The sequence below is a fragment of the Carcharhinus amblyrhynchos genome, chromosome 4, assembly GCF_965287045.1.
Source record: "Carcharhinus amblyrhynchos chromosome 4, sCarAmb.v2.hapA, whole genome shotgun sequence".
NCBI classification, from domain to species: Eukaryota; Metazoa; Chordata; class Chondrichthyes; order Carcharhiniformes; family Carcharhinidae; genus Carcharhinus; species Carcharhinus amblyrhynchos.
In genome coordinates, this window is record NC_137327.1 from 52,366,457 (window position 1) to 52,393,065 (window position 26,609).

Below are 26,609 nucleotides of genomic sequence, written 5' to 3' on the forward strand. Positions count from 1 at the left end.
AACAGTAGTGCAAATCCATCACATCTCTCCCTCTAGCTCCAAAGAAGGGTAATTTACAGACTCAAAATATTAACACTGTTTCTCTCTGCACAGATGCTGTCAGACCTGCTGAGATTTTCCAGCAGATTGGTTTTTATTTTAGTATGAGTAGGGCAACGTGAACTGGCTGACAGTTTTAAGGTATATCCTGCCAAGAAACATTACTTAAAGTTTACAAACCTCCTTAAATATTCATCAACTTTCAATAGTTTACTTTTCATGATGTTTACTAAATGAGAACTGGAACTAGATATTTTGTAAAAATTCCACTAATAATAGGCATGATTGCCTGTTATATTGTGGTAAACTCACCATTGTAACAGATCATCTTTGAGTTCTGACTAACATTTCATTTCCTCTGATTCAATGGTTCTTTACTTTTTGAAGTCACTATACTTGTTGTATGTCTTTGGGTGCCAGGGGTATAAATTATTCTATGATAGGTAAGCAAGCTTTCCCATTAAAAAATACTGCCTTCTCAGCCACCTTCACCATTGCTGCCTTTGCCTCAGGAAAGACTTCTTAATACAAAAGGTGGTGGAAATCTGGAACACACTCTCCAAAAAATGTTAAGGATCTAGAACACACACAACTGTGATAAGGTTATTTAAAATTTTAAAACTGATTTTTGTTAGGTAAGAGTATTAAGGATCATGGAACCAGAGTGGATAGGTGAAGTTAAGATGTAGATCAATGAATGGCAGAATAGGCTTGTGGAGCTGAATAGTCTACTCCTGTTTCCAAGTTCCTAATGGTCTGTGCAAACCTTCAGCAGGACTGAACTTCTCTGGGGTATCAAGAGTCACTAGTTTCGGTTCCATTTTAGTGAAATATTGTTTGGCATATCTTTGAAAAATTTCCTATTTCAGTGCAAAAATAAGTACACATCAAGACAATGATTTTGGTATCAAACCCCAGGACCTGAACTACGCTGCCACACTGTAAAAGTGCCTTTAAATGCAGGAGGATAATTGTACATGTGTATCCTGTGGTGAGAAATAACAGATGAGGAAAGCTTGTGATGTCAACTAACCATACACACAATAATTTTCCAAAAACAGAACACTGTAAAAGGGCATTTACAATAGGGTGGGGGGGGGGTGAAGAAAGAGAGAGGGAGACTTTGATGCAATTATACAGCAGCATTACAAGGCCATTAAAAAACCTAAGTGTTCAGCAGTGAACAATATGACCAACTTGGAATTGTGCTTCTTGTAACTCAGCCACACAATCAGCCAAATACTTTTTGACATCATGGAGATTACAGTTAAATTTGGAGAAACATTGAAAATGTCAGTGACAAAATTATACATATTATGCAACCTTGGTCACGTTCCCTTTCAAACAATATGTATTTGTACAGATTCTTTAACACAGCAAAAAATCTCCAAGCGCTTAAAAGAGTAAAATCAAATAAATAATTCCTGATTTCAAAATCCAAGATATCTGCAGCAATAGGGAAAAGCTGATGAAAATTGTGGGTTGTAGCAGTGTCTTAAAGACGGAGAGGTTTTGGGGTAATTTACAGATCATTAGGCATAGAGAGGTGAAGCTGTGGCCAGCAATGGTGGAGTAATGGGAAATGGGCAATCATAAGAGGCCAGATTCAGAGGAATGGAATTCATTGGTGGAGCGGATGGGAAGGCATGGTGTAGACAGCGGTAGAGCTTGATGACGAAGTTGCAACATTGAGCAGGCAGGAGGGCAGCAATTCATGAAAATTTAATACAAGGATGAAAATTTAAAATTTGAATTGTTGGGGATACTGGCAGTTCAATGCAGACTGGTTGTGGAATAGATACAGCAGCTGAATTTTGGATGTGTTTTAATTTCATAGGGATGTGAGGACAGGAGGCTATCCAGACAAGCATTAAAATAGGTGATTCTGCAGATGAGATTTTCAACATTGATAAGCAAGGTAGAGGAGGAGATGGACGGTGGAATGGGGGTGGAAAGGGATGATCTTTGTGAAAGAGGATATAAGGTCAGAAACTTGGTCAAAATCAAAACAGCTAGCTTCAGTTACTCATTGTCATCAGGGTTATTAGTGGCAAATCTTCTTGATGGTTAGCTTTTACTATATCACACAACTCACAAGCTCTTGGCTTGAATAGCATTTCTGTAAGTCTGAGTAAAGATTTGGTCCAGTATCATCCTTCACCAATTGGCTTTCCAGAGTAGAATATGTCTCATATGACTATGATCAGTCTCCAGAGGAGAAAAGCTAAGAAAGAAATAAGAATGGCTAAGCACTCAGGGTTGCTAGCAGCAAGACCAGATTGCTCTTCCTATAATCTGCTTCTTGTGGGACAAGAGGTATTTCAGGTTCCCCATTGAGTAGCCTACCTCTTAATGGCCTCATGTGTTATTTCCTTTTGTAGCAAGATTGAGTCAATTAGGTAACATTTGAGTTTTGAATAGCAACTACTGGTCATGTTACCAGACTTTTGACCTAGAGTTATGAGTTCAAATCCCACTGTGGTGACTGGGAAATTTTAATTCAATAAATCTGGAATAAGGTAAACTAGTACCTGCATTTGTGCATCACACTAGTGTGCTTATTCGCAGCAAGTGCAAGCAAGAAATAACCTGTGATTGGAGGAGCAGCAAGCAGTGGGAAGATGAGTGGCAGCACACAAGCTTAGTGCAGTGGTGTGAGAACAGCAGCAGTTGACCAAAACACTGTCTGAGTTTCAGAAGTGGCTGCCTGACCCACAGTTCAGTAGGCTGCTGGGTACTCATGTCTTGCTTGGCTTTGGCCAATTATTTGGAGCTTTCTCACAAATGAGTAAAGAGAGTAAGGGGTTTGGGAAGACAGGCTACTGCGTAACTGAGCTTAGAGAGGAGGAAGTTTTAGAAGGGGACTGCTATGTGGCAGTAGAAGTTATTTTAGATATATATTTACCTGTAATGTGTAATAATGAGTTACAAACCATGCTCATTAATGGTGTAGTTAAAAATTAAACTGGAGTGGGGAATGCAAAACATTGGTAAATCTGAATAAGGGTACATGTGAAAAAAGGTCTGGGAACCACTTGAGAGCATAAAACTCTGAACTTGATGCTGACAGGAACAAAATCTCTGCTTTCTGCATCATATACAACATAGATCCCACATCAATCTATGACTGGTGATATATTCAATACTACATCTCTTTTGGCACCGTTGACTGATGCAGCCATATTCAAGAGATAATAACTGGGTAAGTACCTCATGCCTATTGCATTTTGTAGATGTATCCCACCCTGATGTGAAAATCAACTGTGTGGATAGTTGACTGTCACAACGTATACAACATGACTTGTATCTGTCCTCCTGTAAGCAGATGTCTTGGCAATATTGGAGTTGGAAAACACTTACTTAAAAAGGCTAGAGATATTATTGTCCATGCAAACAGATTTGACAATTGAAAAACCCTGCAGAAAAAAGTGTAATAGCTTTTATTTCACAAGTTTCATTGATTGTCAGCCATGTGCTGATTTTGCTAGAAAAGGCGCAACTTTGTGTCTTGTGTGTTTCAGTTTCTAACTAACGTATCATATTCAAAGAGCCTTGTGCATTGCATCAGAGATCAACATTGGCAAGTCACAAAAATAGTGCCTATCCTGCATAATTTAATACATCTCATAATAAATTGCAACTTCACCAGAAATAAATGAAATGTTAACTTTTTTTAGTTTGTTGAACAGATTAGAAAAGTGTATGATGGGTAAATTATATTATTTCAAGTGGATATTGTAATAATTCCAGACTTAATCCAGAGATGAGAAATCTTCAGTTATTTCACATGTCTATGGTAACTGTGACAAAAGCACAGAAATATAGTGTGATTTTTAAAGTTCAGATTTTTTCTACAGGTAGTCAGTATATATGAAAAGAATACAGCTCAGCTGCTGGGAGACCAGAATAATTACTCATTTCAACCTTACCAGTAGTTACGTTAAGTAGAGTTAATATACTTTTACTTACTTAAATTCTCCTGGAATTTGAGTGATTGACAGGGTTAATTATGTGATGGTGTGGTTTATGTGCAGTTCTGGATCTGTAGCAGGAAAGAAAGGAGCTGGAGTTTGGTTGAAGTTTGAACCAAAATTCAAAATTGGTTGAATTTTGCAGGCTTCTGAAAGCTCTATATCTATCTGAAAACTCCAAGGCTGTCTATAGCAAGGATATTTGTGATTTGTGAGGTGACAGTGCTAACGATGGTTAGCACTGCTGCCTCAAAGCGCCAGGGATCTGGGTTCAATTCCCGACTTGGGTCACTGTCCGTGCAGAGTTCTCAACACGTCTGCGTGGGTTTCCTCCACGTGCTCCAGTTTCTTCCTACAGTCTGAAAAACATGCCGGTCAGGTGCACTGGCCATGGTAAATTCTCCATCAGTGTACCCGAACAGGTGCCGGAGTGTGATGACTGGGGGATTTTCAAGGTAGCTTCATTGCAGTGCTAATGTAAGCTTAATTGTGACACCAATAAATAAACTTTAAAAACTATATTTGAAATGGGTTTTAAGTCTAAGAAGAATGTTGCTTATTTAGAACTGAAATAGTGATGTTAGAAACTAGATTTGTTTCTTTTCATGTTTAAAGATTGTTCAGCTGTTAAAGAGTTAAGCTGCTTAATTTTGCACGAATTATGCTTAAACTTGTTTTGATACAATTTGTCAGTGGATTTACTCCTGGTGCAAAGCATCCTTTCCTCACATTTATGCCAAATAGAAAAAATGTTTGGGTCTAACCTTGCTTCATAATATACTTTGGGGTTCTGATCTGGGACCTTAACAGTAACCAGGTACAAACAAAAACTTAAAATCGGGGACTTTATCCATTCGAATAAGACCATAAGACATAAGGGCAGAAGTAGCCATTCAGCCTATCAAGTCTGCTCCACTGTTCAATGAGATCATGACTGATCTAATCATCCTCAACTCCACATTGCCACTTTAGTCCCACAACTCTTGATTTCCTGACTGATTAAAAACCTGTTTGACCTAGCTTCTACGGCCCTCTCAGGTAAAGAATTCCACAGATTCAGTACCCTCAGAGAAGTCATCACTCCTTATCTCTGTCTTAAATGGTCGACCCATACTCTGAGATTATGCATTCTGTCCTAGATTCTCCCACAAAGGGAAATAACCTCTCAGTATCTACATGCCAGGTGAGAACCTAGAAACTATCATTATCACGAAAGAGGTAGTGTTGGGCAAGTTAATGGAGTTAAAGTTAAAGGTAGACAAGTCTCCTGGTCCTGATGGAATGCGTTTGGGGTACTAAAAGAGACGGCAGGAGAAATAGCAAATGCACTAGTGGTAATTTACCAAAATTCGGTGGACTCCTAGATGGTTCCACAGATTGGAAAACAGCAAATATGACACCACTGTTTAAAAAAAGGAGGTAAACAAAAGGCAGGTGACTAGCTATAGGCCAGTTAGCTTAACTTTTGCAGTAGGGAAAATGCTTGAATCTATCATCAAGGAAGAAATAGTGAGATATCTGGATATAAATTGTCCCATTGCTAAGACGCAGCATGGGTTCAAGAAGGGCAAGTCATGTTTGACTAATTTGGTGGAATTCTTTGAGGATATTACATGCACAGTGGACAATGGGGAAGTTCTGGAAATCCAGATACAACACATTCACAAGGCATTTGACAAGGTGCCACACCAAAGACTGCGACATAAGATAAAGGTACACAATGGTACGGGTAATGTATTAGCATGCATAGAGGATTGGTTAACTAACAGAAAGCAAAGAGTGGGGGTAAATGGGTGTTTTTCTGATTGGCAATCAGTGACTAGTGGTGTGCCTTAGGGACCAGTGTTGGGATCCCAATTGTTTACATTTACATAGATGATTTGGAGTTGGGGACCAAGTATAGTATGTCAAAATTTGCAGATGCCACTAAGCCGGGTGGAAAAGCAAAGTGTGCAGAGGACGCTGAAAGTCTGCAAAGGGACATAGATAGTCTAAGTGAGTGGGCGAGTGTCTGGCAGATGGAGTACAATGTTGATAAATGTGAGGTCATCCATTTCGGTAGGAATAACAGCAAAATGGACTATTTGCAGCATGCTGCTGTGCAGAGGGACCTGGGTGTCCTTGTGCAGGAATCTCAAGGAATTGATTTGCAGGTTCTACAGGTAATTAAAAAGGCAAATAGAATTTTGTCCTTCATTGCCAGAGGGATGGAGTTTAAAAACAGCAAGATTATATTGCAGCTGTATAAGGAGCTGGTGAGACCACACCTGGAGTACTGTGTACAGTTTTGGTCTCCTTACTTGAGAAAGGATATACTGGCATTGGAGGGGGTGGACAGGAGATTCAGTAGGTTGATTTCGGAGTTGAGAGGGTTGGCTTATGAGGAGAGACTGAGTAGACTGGGGCTATACTCATTGGAATTCAGAAAATGAGGGAAGATCTTATAGAAATATAAGATTATGAAGAGAATAGATAAGATAGAAGCAGGGAAGTTGTTTCCACTGGCGGGTGAAACTGACTATTTCTAAGGTTCGGTGCTCTGCGTTCGGCTTGGTTTGATAATAATCACGTCAACTCTGGATAGAAGATTTATACCTTTATTCTTTTACGACGTCAGAGCTAGTTTTCCTTAGGGTGGGCAGGCATCAGTGGTCCCGCACACCCAGGCAAAACTAACTTCTTTGTTCTACTTTTTCCAAACACTTATCCCAGTCTGTAGGTGGGCTTCCAGCGCATTAGCCTATTACAACTTGTCCCTGTCTCTTTTACACCAGTAGAGCGGTAGTATAGCTGCATGCACAGTTCATAATGTTCTGAAAACCAATCAACTCTGTACACACTTTCATTGCAATAAGTCCTTACACGACAGTTAAAACACTTGGTACTAGGTACAGCTAGACTACAGAGTGTGATTAATGGCATTTCTGCATACGTGCAGGACAGCATGTTCACAGCATGAGATTACAAACTATACATAAACCTAATGGCTTTTATATTCTCAAAACTAGAACTAGGGGGCATGCCCTCAAAATAAGGAGAAGCAGATTTAGGACTGAGTTGAGAAGGAACTTCTTCACACAGAGTTGTGAATGTGTGGAATTCCCTGCCCAATGAAACAGGGCTGCCTCATTGAATGTTTTTAAGGCAAGGATAGATAAATTTTTGAACAGTGAAGGAACTGAGGGTTATGGTGAGTGGGCAGGTAAGTGGAGCTGAGTCCACAAAAAGATCAGCCATGATCTTATTGAATGGCGGAGTAGGCTCGAGGGGTCAGATGGCCTACTCCACCTCCCAGTTCTTATGTTCTTATTGTTGAGCCCCTGAAACCTTATGGGATAATATGATATAAATGTTCAAAAAACAAGGATGGAATAGTAGACTGTTGAAGGCTCTAAAGTTAGTGACCGTAGATTCAAGATTAAATGCAAGATATTGAAAACAAAGTGTAGGAGAAACTAAAACAAAGTTGACTGTATTAGAGTGCCAGATCAGAAATCTCACAATATTATGATGCCAGACTAGACCCCAACAATTTTCTATGTGAGGATAGGATATTTCACTCCAGGCTCAATTCTATTGACAAACCCGTGAGCTTTTATCAAAACAAATTTCATTTACTGTGAGAAGTAGTGTAATTTTTAAGGCTGCAAGAGCTAACAGTACAATCAGCAGTGATGGACGAGTTCAGCAGCATACAGAAAGGGGGAGGCACATGACAGACAGTTAACTAGGTTACACGAAACAGATAACCGCAGTGATGAGATTAAGCGCAAAATGGGAGTTGAGAGAGTGTTAATTGAAGGAATGACACAATACAAGCCATTTACAGTGTTTAAAGTTAACAAGGTTAACAGCCAAATAAGGGGGAATAACACAATACAAGCCATCACAATGTTTGAAAAACAGTATAAAGTGTGCTGCAAATCTATGTAAGGTGTGCCTATTTTGACTAGACACCCGGTCTTGCAAGAACGACAAATAAAATCTTGCTCCTTCAGAACTTGACTTGACTAAATTGTTTAACTGTGAGCTGTGTTTCTCACAATTGGGGGCTCGTCCGGGATCCTAACATCCCTGGTAGGGAGGTTGCCAGTGACAACTGGGAAGACGCGTCCCGTTCCAAATTGAATGGTCCCAGGTGTTCATCGGTGGGCCTCTCTGCCACTGACTGTTGAGAATCCTAGGAAAGTTGTTCTGAACGAGTAAGTGGGAAACGATAGGCACCGTCGTGTGGTCGGGCAACGCTGTGCACAGACCAAGGTAAGAAAAGTGACTTTTAAGTATTGCCTTGGCGACCGGGTCGTGGTAGGTAAACCATGGGAAGTGGGGGTAGTAGGACAAAGTCCCCCGGGAAAGGTGCTGGGAATCCGCGGAGAAAGGGTGGGGCCCCAGGGAACATCCCTCCAGAAAGTCCTTTGGGACGGATGTTGGAAGAAGGGTGGGGCCCCAGGGAACATCCCTCCAGAAAGTCCGTTGGGAAGGATGTTGGAAGGTTTGGGCACTAGTACTAGGGATAAAAACAAGACGACAATGATGAAATATTGTACTTTGTTTGGGTGAAGGAACCAATCAGGAGTCCGTCCGTCTTCTGGCCAAAGTACGGTTCGGTTGAGGATTGGGTTTGTCAGATTCTTAATAAATATGTGAGACAGAAGCAGCCGGCGTCCCAGGAAGGAATTGATCATGCAAGTTGCTGGATAATGTTAATTTAGGGGCTGCGGGGGAGGTTATGTGATGAGGGAGCAGAGGAAAGTCGAATAAGGGAGGTGCCCCTAGAGGCACTGGAGTTTGTGGATGGGTCACGAAGTATATAGATGGATCAGCATGAATGGGATGGACCTACAATTGGTCTGAGCAGAAAGAGGTAGAGAGAAGTATGTCAGTGGAACTGGGAACCCTGACATGGGCTTTTACTGAGGTGCGGGGAGAACGCTAATAGTGGTTATGTATTTGGAATTGTGCATGACTATATGACTGTTTGAGAGAGAAAGGGATTTGTCACGACATGAGGCACCCGAATCAAAACATGGTCAAATTTATTAGAGGCCAGTGAGCTCCCATCAGTAAAGGGTTAAAAAGAGACAAGCAGGCTGACTCTGTATGGTACAGAGAGAGAGAGAGAGAGAGAGAGAGGGTGTAACTGTGTAATTGAGACCCTCATGTGATGTAATAGATATAGCCAATCAAAGTGAATTGCTTTAAGTTTTTAAGTTTACTAAATTATGTAGGGATCGGACAGAAATTTGAATTCTGCCAAGTGGGAAAGGTGGCATTATATTGCATCTTAAAGTTGTGAGGAGAGATAACCATTTAGGCACACAGTAGATTTGATTTTGTACTTGCCTGTGTTGGTTACAAAGGCAGAGCTGTAGAAATAATTAAACATGTAGATTGCACATTAGAATGCTTTCAGTATTTCTTCGTGCATCTGTGCTCCAAGTGATGTTTTGTTTTATTGTACCAGAATTGTAAGAAGGTGCAAGGGTCTTGATTTAGTGAGGATATTTAATGGTGATAAAAATAAATCTTATTTTGGATTTTCTGAATCAGGCTTTAGTTAATTAAACTGCTGTACTTTGACTCACAATTAGTCTCAGAGGTATCTTTACCTACAAGGATTGGTGCCGAAACCTGGGATCTGTTTACGGGTCCGGTTGAATGGCCACAACTGGAGCTCCGGAACAGATTACCAAATTTAAGGGAGTGAATCAAAGTACAGTAGGTGCTCATCTGTGATGAAAAAGTGTGAGTGTGTGTGAGAGGTCTGAGCTGAGCACGTACAGACAAGGAGGCATCTGTCTTTACACCTAGCCCTAGACCAGTTGTTAAGAGGGGTAGCCCCCTACGCAAAGCTCAGGAGTTTGAAGTGGGTGTAAAGGCTAGAGAAGGATGCCTGGGATGTGGTGTTCAGACGTGAGTAAGAAAGAAAGCCGGCTTAATAGTGTGAGCTTAAAGGTGTAAGCTCACGAGTGTAAGCGGTGGTACGGAGGGGACTGATCACCCCTGATAGGTATCACCGGACTGTGATAAGAGCGACCTAGGGGTGGGATCCATTTCACCCACTAGATCAACAATGGAAATGATTGAAAAAAAAGGACAGAACTAAGAAAATTGGAATTCTCTTAGTTCGAATTAATTGAACAGGTTTAAACCAGATTAATTGAACACATCTCAGTCTTGGGTAAAAAAATATTGGGCTGACGACAAGGAGAAAATTAAAACGTCAGAATCACAGATTAGAGAGTTAGAAAAGAGAAACCAAACAAAGAAAATAGCAGTATTGTTAATACATCAGTTAGCTGGACTAATTGAACAAGTAGTCACTTCCACTAAGAAGTGGAGTGGGGATAAAAAAGATTAAGGAATTAGAATTCAGAGTAAGGGAACTGGAGAAACAAAACCAAGTGTTAGAAGACTACTGCAGAGGGACATCACCTCCCTACCCCGGCAGTATTAACAGACGGACAGGAACAGCAAATAGACCCGATAGTCTGGGCAGGGGAAGGAAACCGAGGGGGATTAGACGCTCCTCCTCTGCAAATAAATTTAAAAGAAGGAGAGACGGTGTGTGTTAAGCAATACCCTATACCTTTGCAAGGAAAAAAAAGGATTACAGCCAGTAATTGAAGGATTGGTTAGAGATGGACTGTTAGAACCCTGCATGTCCCCTTATAATACCCCTATATTGCCTGTAAAGAAGCCTGAGGGAACGTACCGCCTGGTACAGGACCTAAGGGCCCTGAACCAGATAGTGACGATGCGACACCCCGTTGACCCTAATCCTTATATTTTATTAAGCAAGATTCCTCCTGATCACGGATGGTTCAGTGTAGTGGACCTAAAAGATGCATTTTGGACATGCCCACTGGTGGAAGAAAGTCGAGACTTATTTGCTTTTGAGTGGGAAAATCCTATCACAGGACGGAAACAGCAGTTCAGGTGGACAGTGCTCCCACAGGGGTTCACAGAGTCCCCAAATCTTTTCGGTCAAGTCTTAGAGCAGGTGTTAGAAAGATTTAAAAAGCCTGATGAAATCACGTTACTACAATATGTAGATGACCTACTAGTAACAGGAGGAGGAAAGGAAAAGGTAATAGAAGCCACAAATAGCTTATTGAATTATCTGGGACAACAGGGATTCAGGGTGCCAAAGAAAAAGCTGCAGTACGTAGAGAAGGAAGTTAAATACCTTGGACACCTAATCAGTGAGGGAAGGAGAAGAATAGATCCAGAAAGAATACAAGGAATCCTAGATCTAAATATACTATGGACTAAAAAGGAACTTAGGAGGTTCTTGGGATTAGTAGGATACTGTAGATTGTGGATCAAAGGGTACGCACAGAAAACTAAACAACTATATTTGAAACTGTTAGAAGAAGAACCTAATGTTTTAAAGTGGACAGAGGATCTAAGCTGATAATAGAAACGAAACTCCCTTGGACTAAGTGCTTACCAAAAGCACTTTTGCGTATTTGTACAGCTCCTCGAAAGGATTTGGGTTTATCCCCCTATGAAATGCTATTTGGACTACCTTATATGGGAGCAGTTGGGGAGTTACCGGTTCCTGAAATGAATGATCAATTTGTAAAGAAATATATACTGGGCCTGTCCTCCTCGATATCTTCCCTTAGGAAACAAGGATTATTGTCGCAGACTCCAGCCCTCGACTTCACGGTACATACAATTCAACCAGGAGATCGGGTCCTGGTAAAGTCATGGAAAGAAACTAAGCTGCAACCGGAATGGGAGGAACCATGTCAAGCACTCCTAACAACTGAGACAGTAATCAGGACTGCTGAAAAGGGGTGGACACATCATACTATAATCAAGGGACTGGTAAAACCTCCAGATAATTCCAACACGTGGATGGTCAAACCGACTGAAGAACCTTTGAAACTGAAATTTAAAAGACTCTAAATAATCAATTTTTAGTTGCGGCGTGAGCGCGGGAAAGGAACTGTTTTGAATTAAGTTCTCTCCTAAAAGGTAACGAGAAAGGGATAGAATGGAAGGGGTAACCTGGATAATGCCTTCCTTCCTCTTGTCCAAGAGAGTACTTACAAGTATGGGATATAATTCAGATAAGTTAGAAGAGGACGAGGGAAACACTATGAGCTCAGTTACGGTTCTGGATCTCACTACAACACAGGTAGTAGAGACAGACCTGTGTTCTTTGGTAATATGTGGGGATCTGGTGAGCCAGCAAAAATATTCGGTAGAATCCTTACAATTTTATGCCGACGGAAAGTATCCTTGGGGTAAACTCCCTTCCATAATATCCCTTCATCAGAAACATATGCAGCCAAGATCAGAATGCCTAGATAAGGAATACAATCTTATAGGGACCAAATGGACTGAAAAAAAAAATAAGCAGTCCAGTCTTAGATCCTAAGAACCTCTCCCGGTACTCCATAGCTGGTGGGCCCTTCTTTACAGGTAACTGGACCAGGGACCAACAATTGCACCAGGCAGTATTTGGAATTAGGGTAAAGGAGGGAGGAAAAGATAGCAAATTGAAATGTTGTTTCCGAATCTATGTAGATAAAAATTTGAAAACACCTGACTAGAATGATAAGGTTCCCCAAAACGACCCAAGGGCAGTAAGAGTGGTCGAAGTAAACAACCTAAAACAAATCCTTGAAATAGAGACTGGGTATGAGGAGACTAATGCCTGGGTAGAATGGGTCAAATACACTGTAAAAAGCTTAAATAAAAGCAATTGCTATGCCTGTGCGTCTGGGAAGCCAGTGGCCCAAATAGTACCCTTCCCTCTGGGATGGAAACGCGACAGAAGAGGTATGGAGTGCATGTTAGCCCTGTATCAAGAAAAGGAAGCATGGGGCAACCCGAACTGCACATCCCTATCCCTGATGTTCCCTCCTGTGGAAGCAAAGAACTTAAAAACTCCCCCTCAGTTTCTCACTGCCGTTGTGAATCACACTTCATGTGTGAACCGACAAAGGGCAGAGTTAACTCATAATATGGGGGAGTTAGAATCATGCTCAGAGGTCAGGAGCATTACAGAGAACGGAATGGGAGGGAACTATTCATCATTGAAAATCCCCAGAGCAGATATATGGTGGTATTGTGGAGGAAGGGTACTGAGGCCAACTCTACCCCCTCAGTGGAAAGGTACATGTGCAATTGTCCAATTGGCTATACCATTTACCCTGGCATTTGAAAAATCAAAAGGATCAGGAAAAACAAGAGATCAGTGATAGGAATTTCTTTTGATGAAAAGATATATCTAGATCCCATAGGAGTGCCTCGGGGAGTTCCAGATGAATTTAAAGCTCGAAATCAGATTACAGCTGGGTTTGAATCCTTGTTTTGGTGGGTAACAATAAATAAGAACGTAGATTGGATAAATTATATAAGATTGGGACGAGCAAGTGAATAGTATGTTAGCCAAACTGGAACAACCTACTCGCGCATATCTGGACTAAACCTGGAAAAAGGGATGCTAGTGAAAAATTACAGACAGTAAAAAGAAAAGGGGGGATTGTGAGAAGTAGTGTAATTTTTAAGGCTGCAAGAGCTAACAGTACAATCAGCAGTGATGGACGAGTTCAGCAGCATACAGAAAGGGGGAGGCACATGACAGACAGTTAACTAGGTTACACGAAACAGATAACCGCAGTGATGAGATTAAGCGCAAAATGGGAGTTGAGAGAGTGTTAATTGAAGGAATGACACAATACAAGCCATTTACAGTGTTTAAAGTTAACAAGGTTAACAGCCAAATAAGGGGGAATAACACAATACAAGCCATCACAATGTTTGAAAAACAGTATAAAGTGTGCTGCAAATCTATGTAAGGTGTGCCTATTTTGACTAGACACCCGGTCTTGCAAGAACGACAAATAAAATCTTGCTCCTTCAGAACTTGACTTGACTAAATTGTTTAACTGTGAGCTGTGTTTCTCACATTTACCAACATAGTTTAACAAAAACAAATGAATTATAACTTTTAACAACTGAACAAATATTTAACCATGATTCGATACATTTCTTGATGTGGAGATGCCAGCATTGAATTGGGATGGGCACAGTAAAAAAAAGTCTCACAACACCAGCTTAAAGTCTAACAGAATTATTTGGTAGCACAAGCTTTCAGAGCCCTGCTCCTTCATCAGGTGATCATCTTTGGAAAGAGACTGCTTTATTCTGACAGCCCAGGCAGCAACTGCTTCTGGTGTAAAATGAAAAAGGAAACAGTTTCTTTCTTGCAAGTCTAGCTCCTCCCATTAAGCACATGACTCTTAGTCCAACCTAATCAAAACTCACATGACTCTAAATGTTTAGTTTAAAATCCCAGGAGAACCCAATAAATGAAAGGCCCATTAACTTTACAAAGTAATACAACCAATCAGATATTAGCCTGCATTCTTAGCATCTGCTGCATGTTTCTGAGATGCATTGACTCATAAAACAAAACAGTGCCTTTTAAAGCAACCCCACTTTAAACATAAAATATATCAAATAGCCCAGTATCATCTCAAGAGACTGTGAAAGTCATTTTTATGGGTAGTAGTTGAGACAAAATCTATGTTAAAATTCAAAATTATCTTGAATATGGGGATGAGAAAAAGGGGATAAGGTGATTTGGAACAGAGTCAGCAAAGGTAATCAAATTATTTGCTTGCAGGGAAAATAAATAGTGACATGGACTGGTTGGTTTAGTTGGCCTGCTTGTAATTTCTATGTTACTACTTGTATCCAGTGAACCCTGCTGAGAGAGCGCAGTCAAGGCATGATCCAGCTCAGACGTCAAGGTAAAACAGACTAACACACTTACTATTAACTTGCCAATCATGCCAACCTGGATAGGGGATGATGCCAAAAAATACTCACTGCAGAATGGTGAAGATGGGCTTAATCCAAAGTATCCACTCTGACGAAGGGTCATCTAGACTCAAAACATTGGCTCTATCCTCTCCCCATAGATGCTACCAGACCTGCTGAGATTTTCCAGCATTTTCTGTTTTTGTTAAGTAAAAGGGGAGGCAACAGCCTAATGGCATTATCGCTGGACTATTAATCCAGAAACTCAACCAATGTTCTGGGGACCTGGGTTCGAATCCTGCCATGACAGATGGTAGAATTTGAGCGCAATAAAAAAAATAGAATTAAGAATCTACTGATGACCATGAAACCATTGTTGATTGTCAGGAAAAACACATCTGGCTCACTAATGTCCTTTAGGGAAGGAAATCTGCCATCCTTACCTGTTGTTGGCTACATGTGACTCCAGAGTCACAGCAATGTGGTTGACTCTCAACTGCCCTCTAAAATGGCCTAGGGATGGGCAATAAATGCTGGCCATTCAGCAACATCCAGGACCCACGGATGAATTAAAAAATATTTTAAAAAGTAACTCTAGCTGAAGTCTAATGTTTCGAAGGAGACAGAGGATGTGCATTTGTTGGACACTCTGCGTTGAATTAAGGATGATATAGTGCTGGAATGTGGTGACTTTTTGCAAGCTGTTCCCAGCATTTCCTTTAATTTTATCTTTTACTTTTGTTCTATGCTTTTAAAACTGTACATTCTCTCTACACCCTAAATATGACTGGATGGCATAGTGGTTAGCACTGCTGTTTCACAGCGCCAGGGACCTGGGTTCGATTCCCAGCTTGGGTCACTGGCTGTGTGGAGTCTGCATGTTCTCCCCAATGTCTGTGTGGGATGAGTGGAAAAGCAGATTGCATGGAAGGCACAGTAAGTCTGCAGAGAGATCTGGATAGGCTGAGTGAGTGGGCAAGGACCTGGCAGATGGAGTATAACGTTAGCAAATGTGAGGTTACCCACTTTGGTAGAAATAATAGTAGGAGGGATTATTATTTAAAGGGCGAAAAGCTGCAGCATGCTACGGTGCAGAGGGACCTGGGGGTCCTTGTGCACGAATCACAAAAACCCAGTCTGCAGGTGATCAAGAAGGCGAATGGAATGTTGGCCTTTATAGCGAGGGGAATAGAATATAAAAGCAGTGAGGTCTTGCTGCAATTGTACAGGGCACTGGTGAGGCTGAAGCTGGAGTACTGTGCGCAGTCTTGGTTCCTGCATTTGCGAAAGGATATGTTGGTCTTGGAGGGAGTACAGAGAAGGTTCACCAGGCTGATACTGGATATGAGGGGGTTAGCTTATGAAGAGAGATTGAATAGACTGGGTCTGTATTCGTTACAGTTTAGAAGGCTGAGGGGGGGATCTTGTAGAGACTTACAAGATAATGAAGGGGTTAGATAGGGTAGAGGTAGAGAGATTCTTCCTGCTTAGAAAGGATAGCAGAACTAGAGGGCACAGCCTCAAAGTAAGGGGGGGCAGTTTAGAACAGAGTTGAGGAGGAACTTCTTCACTCAAAGGGTGTGAATCTCTGGAATTCTCTGCCCATTGAAGTGGTGGAGGCTACCTCGCTGAATATATTTAAGTCACAGGTAGATAGATTTCTGATAGACAAGGGAATTAACGGTTATGGGGAGAAAGTGGGAAAGTGGAACTGATCCACTTCAGATCAGCCATGATCTTATTGAATGGCGGGGCAGGCTCGAAGGGTGAGATGGCCTACTCCTGCTCCTATTTCTTATGTTCTTATGTTTCCTCTGGGTGCTACAGTTTCCTCCCACTGTTCAAAAGACATGCTGGTTAGGTGCTTTGGCCATGCTAAATTCTCCCTCAGTGTACCTGAAAAGGCGCAGAGTGTGGAGACTAGGGAATTTTCACAATGACTTCATTGCAGTGTTAGTGTAAGCCTACTTGTGAGACTAATAAATAAACTTTAAAACTTTAACACTTTATTCTGCACTCTCTCCTTTCCTTCTCTATGAATGGTATGCTTTGTCTGTATATTGCCCAAGAAACATTACTTTTCACATATCCTGTCAGAGAAATTCATAGTAGGTTAGAGAAATTTCAAATAATCAGGGATTTAAGTACCTAATAAAACTACCAGTACTGAGTGAAATTAGCTCAGATCAGACTCTCAGCCTAACAGGGGAATTGTCCACATGAAATTGGTATGAACACAATAAGAGATTTAAATAAGGATGAGATTTAAACAAGAATTTCTGACTTAAACATGTATTTTGATTTAAAAATGTATTTTAGCTGTATTTTAAAGTAATTGTACACTTTAGCCAAAGGCAGACTGTTGCAAGGCATCATGGGATGAAGTCTCAGCAGACAATCCACATTCTTTGGAACAATGAAACCACAGGATTTGCATAATTTTATCAGCAAAAATTACAAACAGTATGGTTCCCAAAGCCGCTTTATGAATAGGGCTGTTCAAGTTGCCTTAATAAGACAGTTCTTCTCAGGCATGAGAATACCAGCTGTCTGATTTGGCCACTGATGTGATTGAGAATTGGTGGGAATGGTAACTTTAACTTTTGTTTCTAAGCCTCTGGGGGAAGAAGCATCCAGATTCCATGAACCAATGAAATGCCATGATATCACAGGGTAAAATGCAATTGGCTAAGGTACATGACAACTATTAACAATGATTGATTTGTACTAATAATGACTGGTTCATAACTACTGGATGGGCCAGAAAAGTAAAACTTGAGAAATGTAAAATTAATTTTTTGATGCATTGTAACTTTAGAATGGTATTGGGATGCTCAAGGCCTTCCCTTCTAGAAAGGCACTGGACTGCTCAATGCTAACCTCTCCCATCGATATTTGGTCAAATAAAAATACATCTTTAACTGGGATACCGGCTTCGTGAGTCATTGTATTAGCTGAAATTTCGGCATTAGGTAATCTCTGAAAACAAGTTGCAACAACTTTGGCACTGTGAGCAGGGTAGAAGTCACAGGAATCCAGCAGCAAGATGCATCTCCTACAAGAGGGTGAATATATTTTACTTTTACCACCTGAGTTGTTAAAGGAATAATGTGGCAAGCCATCAGAGCTGTAAGTTGACCTACCCAAACAAGTGTGTACGAGAGGTTGCAAAAACAGTGTCACTGTGTAAAGAAATTGTGCTTGGGCGGGGGGCAAGGATGGATTTTTACAGCTGCCCTGTACAGCGGAGCGAAAAAGCCACATGGCAGACAAAGAAGTTAGGTGTTGGGTGTGCTTAATGCAGAGGACCAGGGACAAACTCCTGGCATGCTCCAAGCAGCAGTGCTAAAAAGCCATACATCAGGGAGGCATCAAGGGATGGGGCCACACACAGGGGTAACGGAAGGTCCTGATGTAGGGGTCTTGGATCTCTAGAGAGGGGCTCAACAGAAAAATAGAGAAAAGGTTGAGAGACGGGAACTGCATGATGGTGACAGTCAATCCAGATATAAAAGATTTTCAGTGGAGAGCTGAAGATAATCTAATACAAACAATAGTGCCAGAGCATGGAAAATTAATAAAGATGATGATGGAGAAAGGGTATAACTGGAGCACTGGAGCTGCTGGAGTACTGTGTGCAGTTTTGGGCACCGTACTTACGCAAGGATATTTTGGCCTTGGAGGGAGTGCAGAGGAGGTTTACTAGGCTGATGCCGGAGTTGAAGGGGTTGAGCTATGAGGAGAGGCTGAATAAACTAGGCTTGTACTCGTTAGAGTTTAGAAGAATGAGGGGAGATCTCATTGAGACGTATAAGATGATGAATGGGATGGATAGGATAGAGGTGGAGAGACTCTTCCCGCTCAGAAAGGACAGTAGGACTAGGGGGCACAGCCTCAAGATAAAGGGGGGGGCGGTTTAGAACGGAGTTGAGGAAGAACTTCTTCACTCAAAGGGTGGTGAATCTCTGGAATTCTCTGCCCGTTGAAGTGGTGGAGGCTACCTCGCTAAATATTTTTAAGACGCGGGTTGATGGGTTTTTGATAAGAGAGGGGATTAAGGGTTATGGGGAGAGGGTGGGAATGTGGAACTGAGCCACGACAGATCAGCCATGATCTTATTGAATGGCGGGGCAGGCTCGAAGGGCTAGATGGCCTACTCCTGCTCCTATTTCTTATGTTCTTATGTTCTTATAACCCAGAAGCACCTGATGCCGAGCAGAAGGCTTGGTAGAAAGGTCAAGTGAAGTATAAACCCAAGGGAAAATCCCGCAGGAGAACTGACAGTGCAAAGATCGGAGCACGAATGTGTTATGTAAGCGATTGAGGGAGCAAATGAGGGTTTAGCAGAAAAACCACTTGTAAGAGAAGGGGCAATTAACCTACATGTAGATGGAGTAAGAAAATAGGTTAGACAAGAACCCCACACTGCATGGGAATTGGTAGATGATGAAGAAAAAAAATAAAGGTAAAGTTTATTTATTAGTCACAACTAAGGCTTACACTTTCAGAGTAACTTCATTGTAGTGTTAATCCCCTAGCTGCCATGCTCTGGTGCCTGTTCGGATCAATGCACCTAACCAGCCTATCTTTCAGAATGTGGGAGGAAACCCATGCAGACAGCAGGTAGAACGTGTAAACTCCACACACAGTGACCCAAGCCGAGAATTGAACCCAGGTCCCTGGCACTGTGAAGCAGCAATGCTAACCACTGTGCTACCATGCCATTTCATTAACACTGCAATGAAGTTACTGTGAAATTCCGCTAGTTGCCACACTCCGGTGCCTGTTTGGGTCAATACATCTAACCAACAGTGATTGCAGGAGAATAATTCAGCACAAGTAGCAGAGTTGTTAGCTTTAACTAAAGCTTTAAAGTGGGGAAAAGAGAAGTGAGTTAACATCTATACTGACAGATGTGTATTTGGTATAATACATGACTACATGACAAGTTGCAGTAAGCATTGTTTTGTAACTAACAGAGGATACATACAGCTTGAGAATTTGATTAGAGATTTAATCCAAATAGCCTCCAGCCCCCTGGAAGTAGCTGTAATAAAAATGCAGGTCCATAGAAGGATTGAAGGTCAAGTGCAGAAAGATTCACAGCTGGGCGAATAAGCAGCAAAAGATTTAACAGAACAGAACTCGGAATGGATGTAGACTCCAGGAGCAGCAGCGTTACGAGTTAGGGATAGCACAGACGTTGATGTAAAACAGATACAAGAATAGGCATCAGGAGAAGAGAAACAGAGATGGGAGAATTACGAAGGACAAAAAGACCATAATGGAGTATGGAGAAGGAAAAAGAAAAATAGCCCCAAATGCAAACTTTGTTAAAAGTATACCAAGGATTAGCTCATACAGGGAGAGATAACATGACCAAATTACTTGGCGACTGCTGATATTGTAAGGGCATGGGAAGGGACATAGCAAAATGCTGCCAGCTGCGCTCTGGTGGAACCAGGTCATCCCTTCAGGATTAAAATGGAAAATCAGCCACAAATCAAAACTTATATATGGATTTTACAGGACTTTTGCTTCAAGTGAAAGGAAAAACATTGTTTAGTAATTATCGATCAGTTTACCCGATGGGTAGAGACATTTCTGACCACAGCCACAACTGTTGCTTCGATATTGGCGAAAGAAATAATACCTACATTGGAAATGCCTCTCCAGTTGGACTGTGACCAGAGAACTCACTTAACAGGAAGAGTTTTAAGAAATGTTAGGGATAAAACAAAGATTTCATATACCATACCACCCCCAGAGGTCAGGAATGGTAGAACAAATGAACCAAACATTGAAGAATAGTTTAGCTAAGGCTATTTTAGAAGAAGAAACAATTGGGTACAGGCTTTGCATGTAATATTGCTGCGATAGAGAGCTACTTCTTCTCGAAGAACAGGATTAATCTCTTTTGAACTAATGACAGGAAGAACAATGCGACTCCCAGAGGAGGGAATAACGGGGACAAGAACTTGAAATCAGCTAAGGAGCAGTATTTTAATGTATGAACGATTTAGTAGACCACCTACATTTTCTCAAAAAACAGGTAATCACTCAACAGCAACATAGAGACTGGATGAAAATGGCAGAGATTACTCCCAACTTACCCAGATCCGGGGATAAGGTAATGGTGAAACTCATGACTGACACAAAAGGGTCATGGGTTCATTGGGAGGGACGCTATGAAGTGGTTGTCACAGGACTAACATGTGCCCTAGTTAATGAAGAATGCAGTCTGCAATGGTGACATTGGACACAGCTTAATCTATATCCTACTAAGAAATCGACCAGTGGATGAATGATCCTATAGAACAAAGGGTTATTATGGCTTTAATAGCTACCATAATGTTAAGAGGGATAATTTGGATTTGCAGATGAACTACCAGATTAGGCCAGACCATGGCACAAGAGAATCCAGAGAGTATTAGAAACGAGGTTATAGAAATAATTCACGTGATGAAGTACTAACATAAAGCTGAAAAGCACTTTGGCTACATTTACAGAATACCACTGGTGCTCCAAGAATTCTGAATTAACAGCAGGATCAAGCAATAATACAATATTGTATTATTACAGACAATACCAAGACATATCAAATAAATTGCATGTATAAAGTGTAACATGGTTGCTATGCAAATCTTTAAATAAGTTTCACGAACTTGACATTAACCAATGGTTGGGACTTTTTTTTTTAAGAAGGCTGTAGAAACTGTCATGATGAATACATGTGTTTAATATCCTTTTAGTATTGAATATACAGATACTGGTTTAGACAGGACCAGCATCTAAGGTCATTCAATGTTTCCCTTGGGGACTATGCGTTTATATTTACTTATACCTGGCAGATACATATGCTAAACTGTCCAAAGTGATGGATTTGTTCACATACCCCCATCCATGTGGGGCATTGATAATGGCAGATCAAACAGTTCAGAATTCCAAGGACACCAGGGTTCTTTAGCAGAGAGAAAGGAAAAGAATTTCACAGAAGTGAGTCTTGTACTGGAAGGTTAGGCCAAATGAAGAGATGCATACCTATCTATAATCTAGAAAAAAAAAACTCCTAACCTAATCTTAAAATAGATGACACCAAAGTCAAAAGGGCTAAGAATATGTAAGGCACTGGGAGAAACCTAGGCATAAGTGAATGTCACTACACGGTAGATTGAATTAGCCAACTATGTCTGAGTCCACCCAGTAATGACCAATCTTGCAATATCTCATTGTAAGTGTTGCCTCCCTTGAAACAACTCTCAATAGTACACATTGAACTTGAGGGAATAGGGCATATACTTGGTTCCCTTATGGAAGGGATCATGTTACCTTGGAAACGTAATCCCATATATACTCAACTGCTTCCCTTATCAAGACATCAATGAGCTTTAAGGAGACTGGTTTTTTGGTAGAGTGTTTCCCTCATACGGAGTTGGGAGAGTGATGTGAGAAACTGAGTGTATACGCTTAATTTTGGAACAAGTTGCCAATGATACAGCCATTGCCCTTACTAAGATCAATGATGAGAGTTCCCATGTACACTGTGGTACTTTAACATCAAATGGCATTGGATTATGTCTTGACAGTTGGGGTGGAACATGTGCATTCTCAGCCTTTTGGCTAAGATCGAGTGTACTTTTGACATGCCGTGCTTGGTTGAAATCATTAGTTTAGATTTTAGCTTCATTTGAAGCAATTTTTAAAAGCGCATCTCAGCCTTTTGGCTAAGATGCAAATGAGATCAAGCCTTAGAGGAGGTGCAGTGCCTACTCCAATCAGCTTGAATCATGTAGCTCAAGCCCAAGACAGCAGGTGAGAGCCCTGTCTTGTCAGCTTGGATTGGGAATGTCTCAACTTGCTGTGACTCTGAATTGGACTTGATTTGGTTGAATTGGATAAAAAGAAATTGGATCAGAGTGTTCCATATACTTACCAGATAATTTAGAAAACATAACTGATCTGTTTGCCTACATTAAAAAAAGAGATGAAGAAACTTAAGCAGCTCTAACCATTGTGATAATATAATCAGGGCCTAGTTTTATTAAATTGGATATCCTAAATTAAAGAATTGGGCGTATTACAATCAAAGACAATCAAACCTCGGGCAGGCCAATTCTACAAATACACAAACATGTCTGGGCCTGAACCATCAATTACCCATCAAAGGTGTTGCACTCTATTGAGACCCAATAGGAGATCATTGCAGTCCATTGAAGTGCACTGGCCTATTGTTAGAAGCCCAGATCGGGCCAGACTTTCTGTCACCGTGTGTTCCTGATGTGGGTATGCCGGCGTTGGACTGGCGTAAACACAGTAAAAAGTCTGACAACACCAGGTTTTAGTCCAACCTATTTAGGTTGGACTAAAACCTGGTGTTGTCAGACTTTTTACCGTGTGTTCCTGCAGTTATCCGACAAACAGGTTACATGTAAACAACAACATGAGATAAACACCTGGGGGCAGACTCTGGTGTCCTGTCAGGCAGACATCAAGAAACCCACTAGGTATTGGAACCCCCTCTTTGGGGCTCATTAGCCAGAAGCCAGAGAAGTTTCTGGAAAGGCAAGCAGGCAGGGAGATAAACATACACATCTCAGACTTCCAGGAGTGAAGACTCAACAAGGGAGATGACCTTGACCATTTGGAAGACTGGCCAGAGAAGGAAGGAAGAAGCTGCCATCAAGACTCACCTCCATAATGACAGATCAGAGAGACTCAGAATCGAGCCTGCAGTTTAACCAAACCATCTTTGCAGGTGGTATACTTGAATCTGGGATATCCTTTTTTTTAATGTGAGTAATTTAAGGATTAATGGTGTTATTATTAATAAACTTGTTGAACCTTTACTTGTGTTTGTCCTTTGTCCATCTTGCAAATAAGGGCACCGGGATAAAAACTGGTTGAAAGTATCTGAGAATTAGCAAGTACAACATTTGGCACCCCAGATGGGACTTCGATAAGAAGTAATACATTGCTCCGAAGTCAAACCTTCAACCTGGTATTCTCCAACAGTCCGTCTGTGTCTGAGGCTGAATTAAGAGAGCAGGTGCCCCACGTGACGGTCAGTCTTAAGTGAGTGAAGAACTAATACAGATTCGACCAGTAAATTGGGCCATAAACCCGCTGTTTGTGACACAAGGTGGAAAACCTGTAGTTAGAATTAGTCAAGGGAATTTGGGTAAAATCTACAGGAGGGAATTTAGTGAAAACCAGACCCCTACCCCAATCCCTTACACATAGCCTCGTGACAAATCCTAAAAGGAAATAATTATGGCCAGTCATGCTGAATGGGAGGAAGTCCTTTGTTTATATTTGAACCATAAGTGGCCCAAATGGTTGCAGTGGGGTGACACCCCGAAACCGGATCAGAGATCTGAGGGAGAGAATTGTTGGAGTTGTGCCCATAAGGAAATGGGTAAAAGGACTCCCAAGCTTAGGAAGGATGGGAGGGTCCGAGGGATTGATAGGAGGTTCTGTGGGCAGGGGCGCGACTCCAGGATGGTGGTCTGCCTCCCTGGAGCAGGGGTAAAGGATATAATGGAAAGGGTAGAGGGAATTTTGAAAGGGGTGGGGACCCAGGCAGAGGTCATAGTACACGTAGGGGAGGGGGACATAGGAAGGAGGAGTAGGGGAGAGGTCCGTAGGCAATTTAGGGAGTTGGGGGCCAAACTAAAGAGCAGGACCTCCAGGGTGGCACTGTCTGGGTTGCTGCCCAGTACGAGCAGGGCTAAGAATGACGAGATCATGCAGTTGAATGCATGGTTGAGGGACTGGTGTAGGGTAGAGGGGTTTACTTTTGTGGATCACTGGGAGGTGTTTAGGAGAGAAAGGCAATTGTACAGGAGGGGTGGGGAGGATTTGAACGGGAGGGGGACTAGTGTCTTAGCGGGGAGGTTAGCTGGGGTGTTCAGGAATGATTTAAACTAATAGGGAGGGGGGGTGGGAAGGTGGCTGGGAGAGAGTTGGGTGAAAGGAAAATTATAAGGGAGAAGGTGGTTCCGAGGGACACTTGTGGGTTGAACTGTGTCTGTTTCAATGCTAGGAGTGTGGCAGGGAAAACGGATGAGCTTAGGGCCTTGATGTTTGTGAGGCAGTTAGATGTGGTGGCTGTAACGGAGACGTGGTTACGGGAAGGGCAGGACTGGCAGCTGAATGTTCCTGGGTACAAGTGTTTTAGGTGTGACAGAGGAGGGTTGAAGAGAGGTGGAGGGGTGGCACTGTTAGTCAAGGAAAACATCACAGTAGTGCAGAGGGAGGATGATATGGAAGAGATAGGGATTGAGTCAGTGTGGGTGGAGTTGAGGAATAAAAAGGGAGAGATCACATTGCTAGGGGTGTACTATAGGCCACCCAACAGCCCAAAGTCAGTGGAGGAAGGCATTTGCAGGAGCATTTTGAACAGGTGCAGGAAGAATAGAGTGGTTGTAGTGGGTGATTTTAATTTTCCCGGAGTGAATTGGAGGGGGCCTAGAGCTGGGGGTACGGAGGGAGAGGAGTTTGTGAAATGTGTTATGGAAGGGTCGCTAGGACAGTATGTAACTAGCCCGACTAGGGGAGGGGCTATACTGGATTTAGTGTTGGGAAACGAGCCGGGGCAGGTGGGTGAGGTAGAGGCAGGCGAACATGTGGCGAACAGTGACCACAAGTCCGTCTACTTTAGGATAAAAATGGAAAGGGACGAGTGCCGTCCGAACGGGAGTGTGCTGAACTGGGGAAAGGCGAGCTATGGCAGGATTAGGAGGGAGCTGCAGCAAACTGATTGGGAGGGACTGTTAGCTGGCAAGTCCACGGTTGGCAAGTGGGAGGCTTTTAGGGACAAAATGAAATGGTTGCAGGGAAGGTATGTTCCGGTTAAGCGAAAGGATGGGAAAGGTAGGATTAGAGAGCCGTGGATTACGGGGGATATTGAAGACTTGGTCAGGAAGAAGAGGGAGGCGTATGTTAGGTCAAAACAAATGGGTACGGAGAGTGCGCTGGAGGAATATAGAGAGAGTAGGAGGGAGCTAAAAAGGGGAATTAGAAGGGCGAAGAGAGGGCATGAGATGGCTTTGGCTGGTAGGATTAAGAAAAATCCAAAGGCATTTTATTCCTATATTAGAGGCAAGAGAGTAGTTAGAGGGAAAATTGGTCCTCTTAGGGACAAGAGTGGAGAGTTGTGTATTGAGTCGGAGGGAATGGGGGAGCTCCTGAATGAATACTTTGCGTCGGTATTCACGAAGGAGAGGGGTTCGGAATCGTGCGGTCTCTTGGAGGGAGCGGAGGTTCAGTTGCAGGATATAGTTATTACGAGAGAGGAAGTGCTAGGGCTTTTAGGTAGCGTAAGGACGGATAAAGCTCCGGGGCCTGATGGTATTTATCCCAGGCTGCTTAGGGAGGCGAAAGATGAAATTGCTGGGCCTCTGGCGCACATCTTTGTCTCTTCTTTGGACACAGGTGAGGTCCCAGAAGACTGGAGGGTAGCAAATGTGGTCCCGTTGTTCAAAAAAGGTAGTAGGGATAACCCTGGGAATTATAGACCAGTGAGTTTGATGTCGGTGGTAGGGAAGTTAATGGAAAAAATACTTAGGGGTAGGATGTATGAGCATTTGGAGCGTTGTGATCTGATTAGGGATACGCAACATGGCTTTGTTAGAGGGAGGTCTTGCCTTACGAATCTGGTGGAATTCTTTGAGAAGGTGACAAAAACGGTTGACGATGGGAGAGCCGTTGATGTCATCTATGTGGATTTCAGTAAGGCGTTTGACAAAGTCCCTCACGGTAGGCTGGTAGAAAAGGTTAAGGCACATGGGATACGAGGCCAGGTAGCTAGGTGGA

General features: G+C 42.1%; 1 long non-coding RNA gene across 1 annotated transcript in view; it reads right to left on the bottom strand.

Annotated features, from left to right (window-relative positions):
- LOC145342589 (uncharacterized) overlaps positions 1-26,609 on the bottom strand; it is a 43,739-nt gene that overhangs the window by 6,118 nt on the left and 11,012 nt on the right. The window contains exon 2 of the long non-coding RNA XR_013886575.1: positions 2,135-2,263. This is a non-coding gene — a long non-coding RNA (uncharacterized LOC145342589). The remainder of the gene's footprint in view (positions 1-2,134; positions 2,264-26,609) is intronic.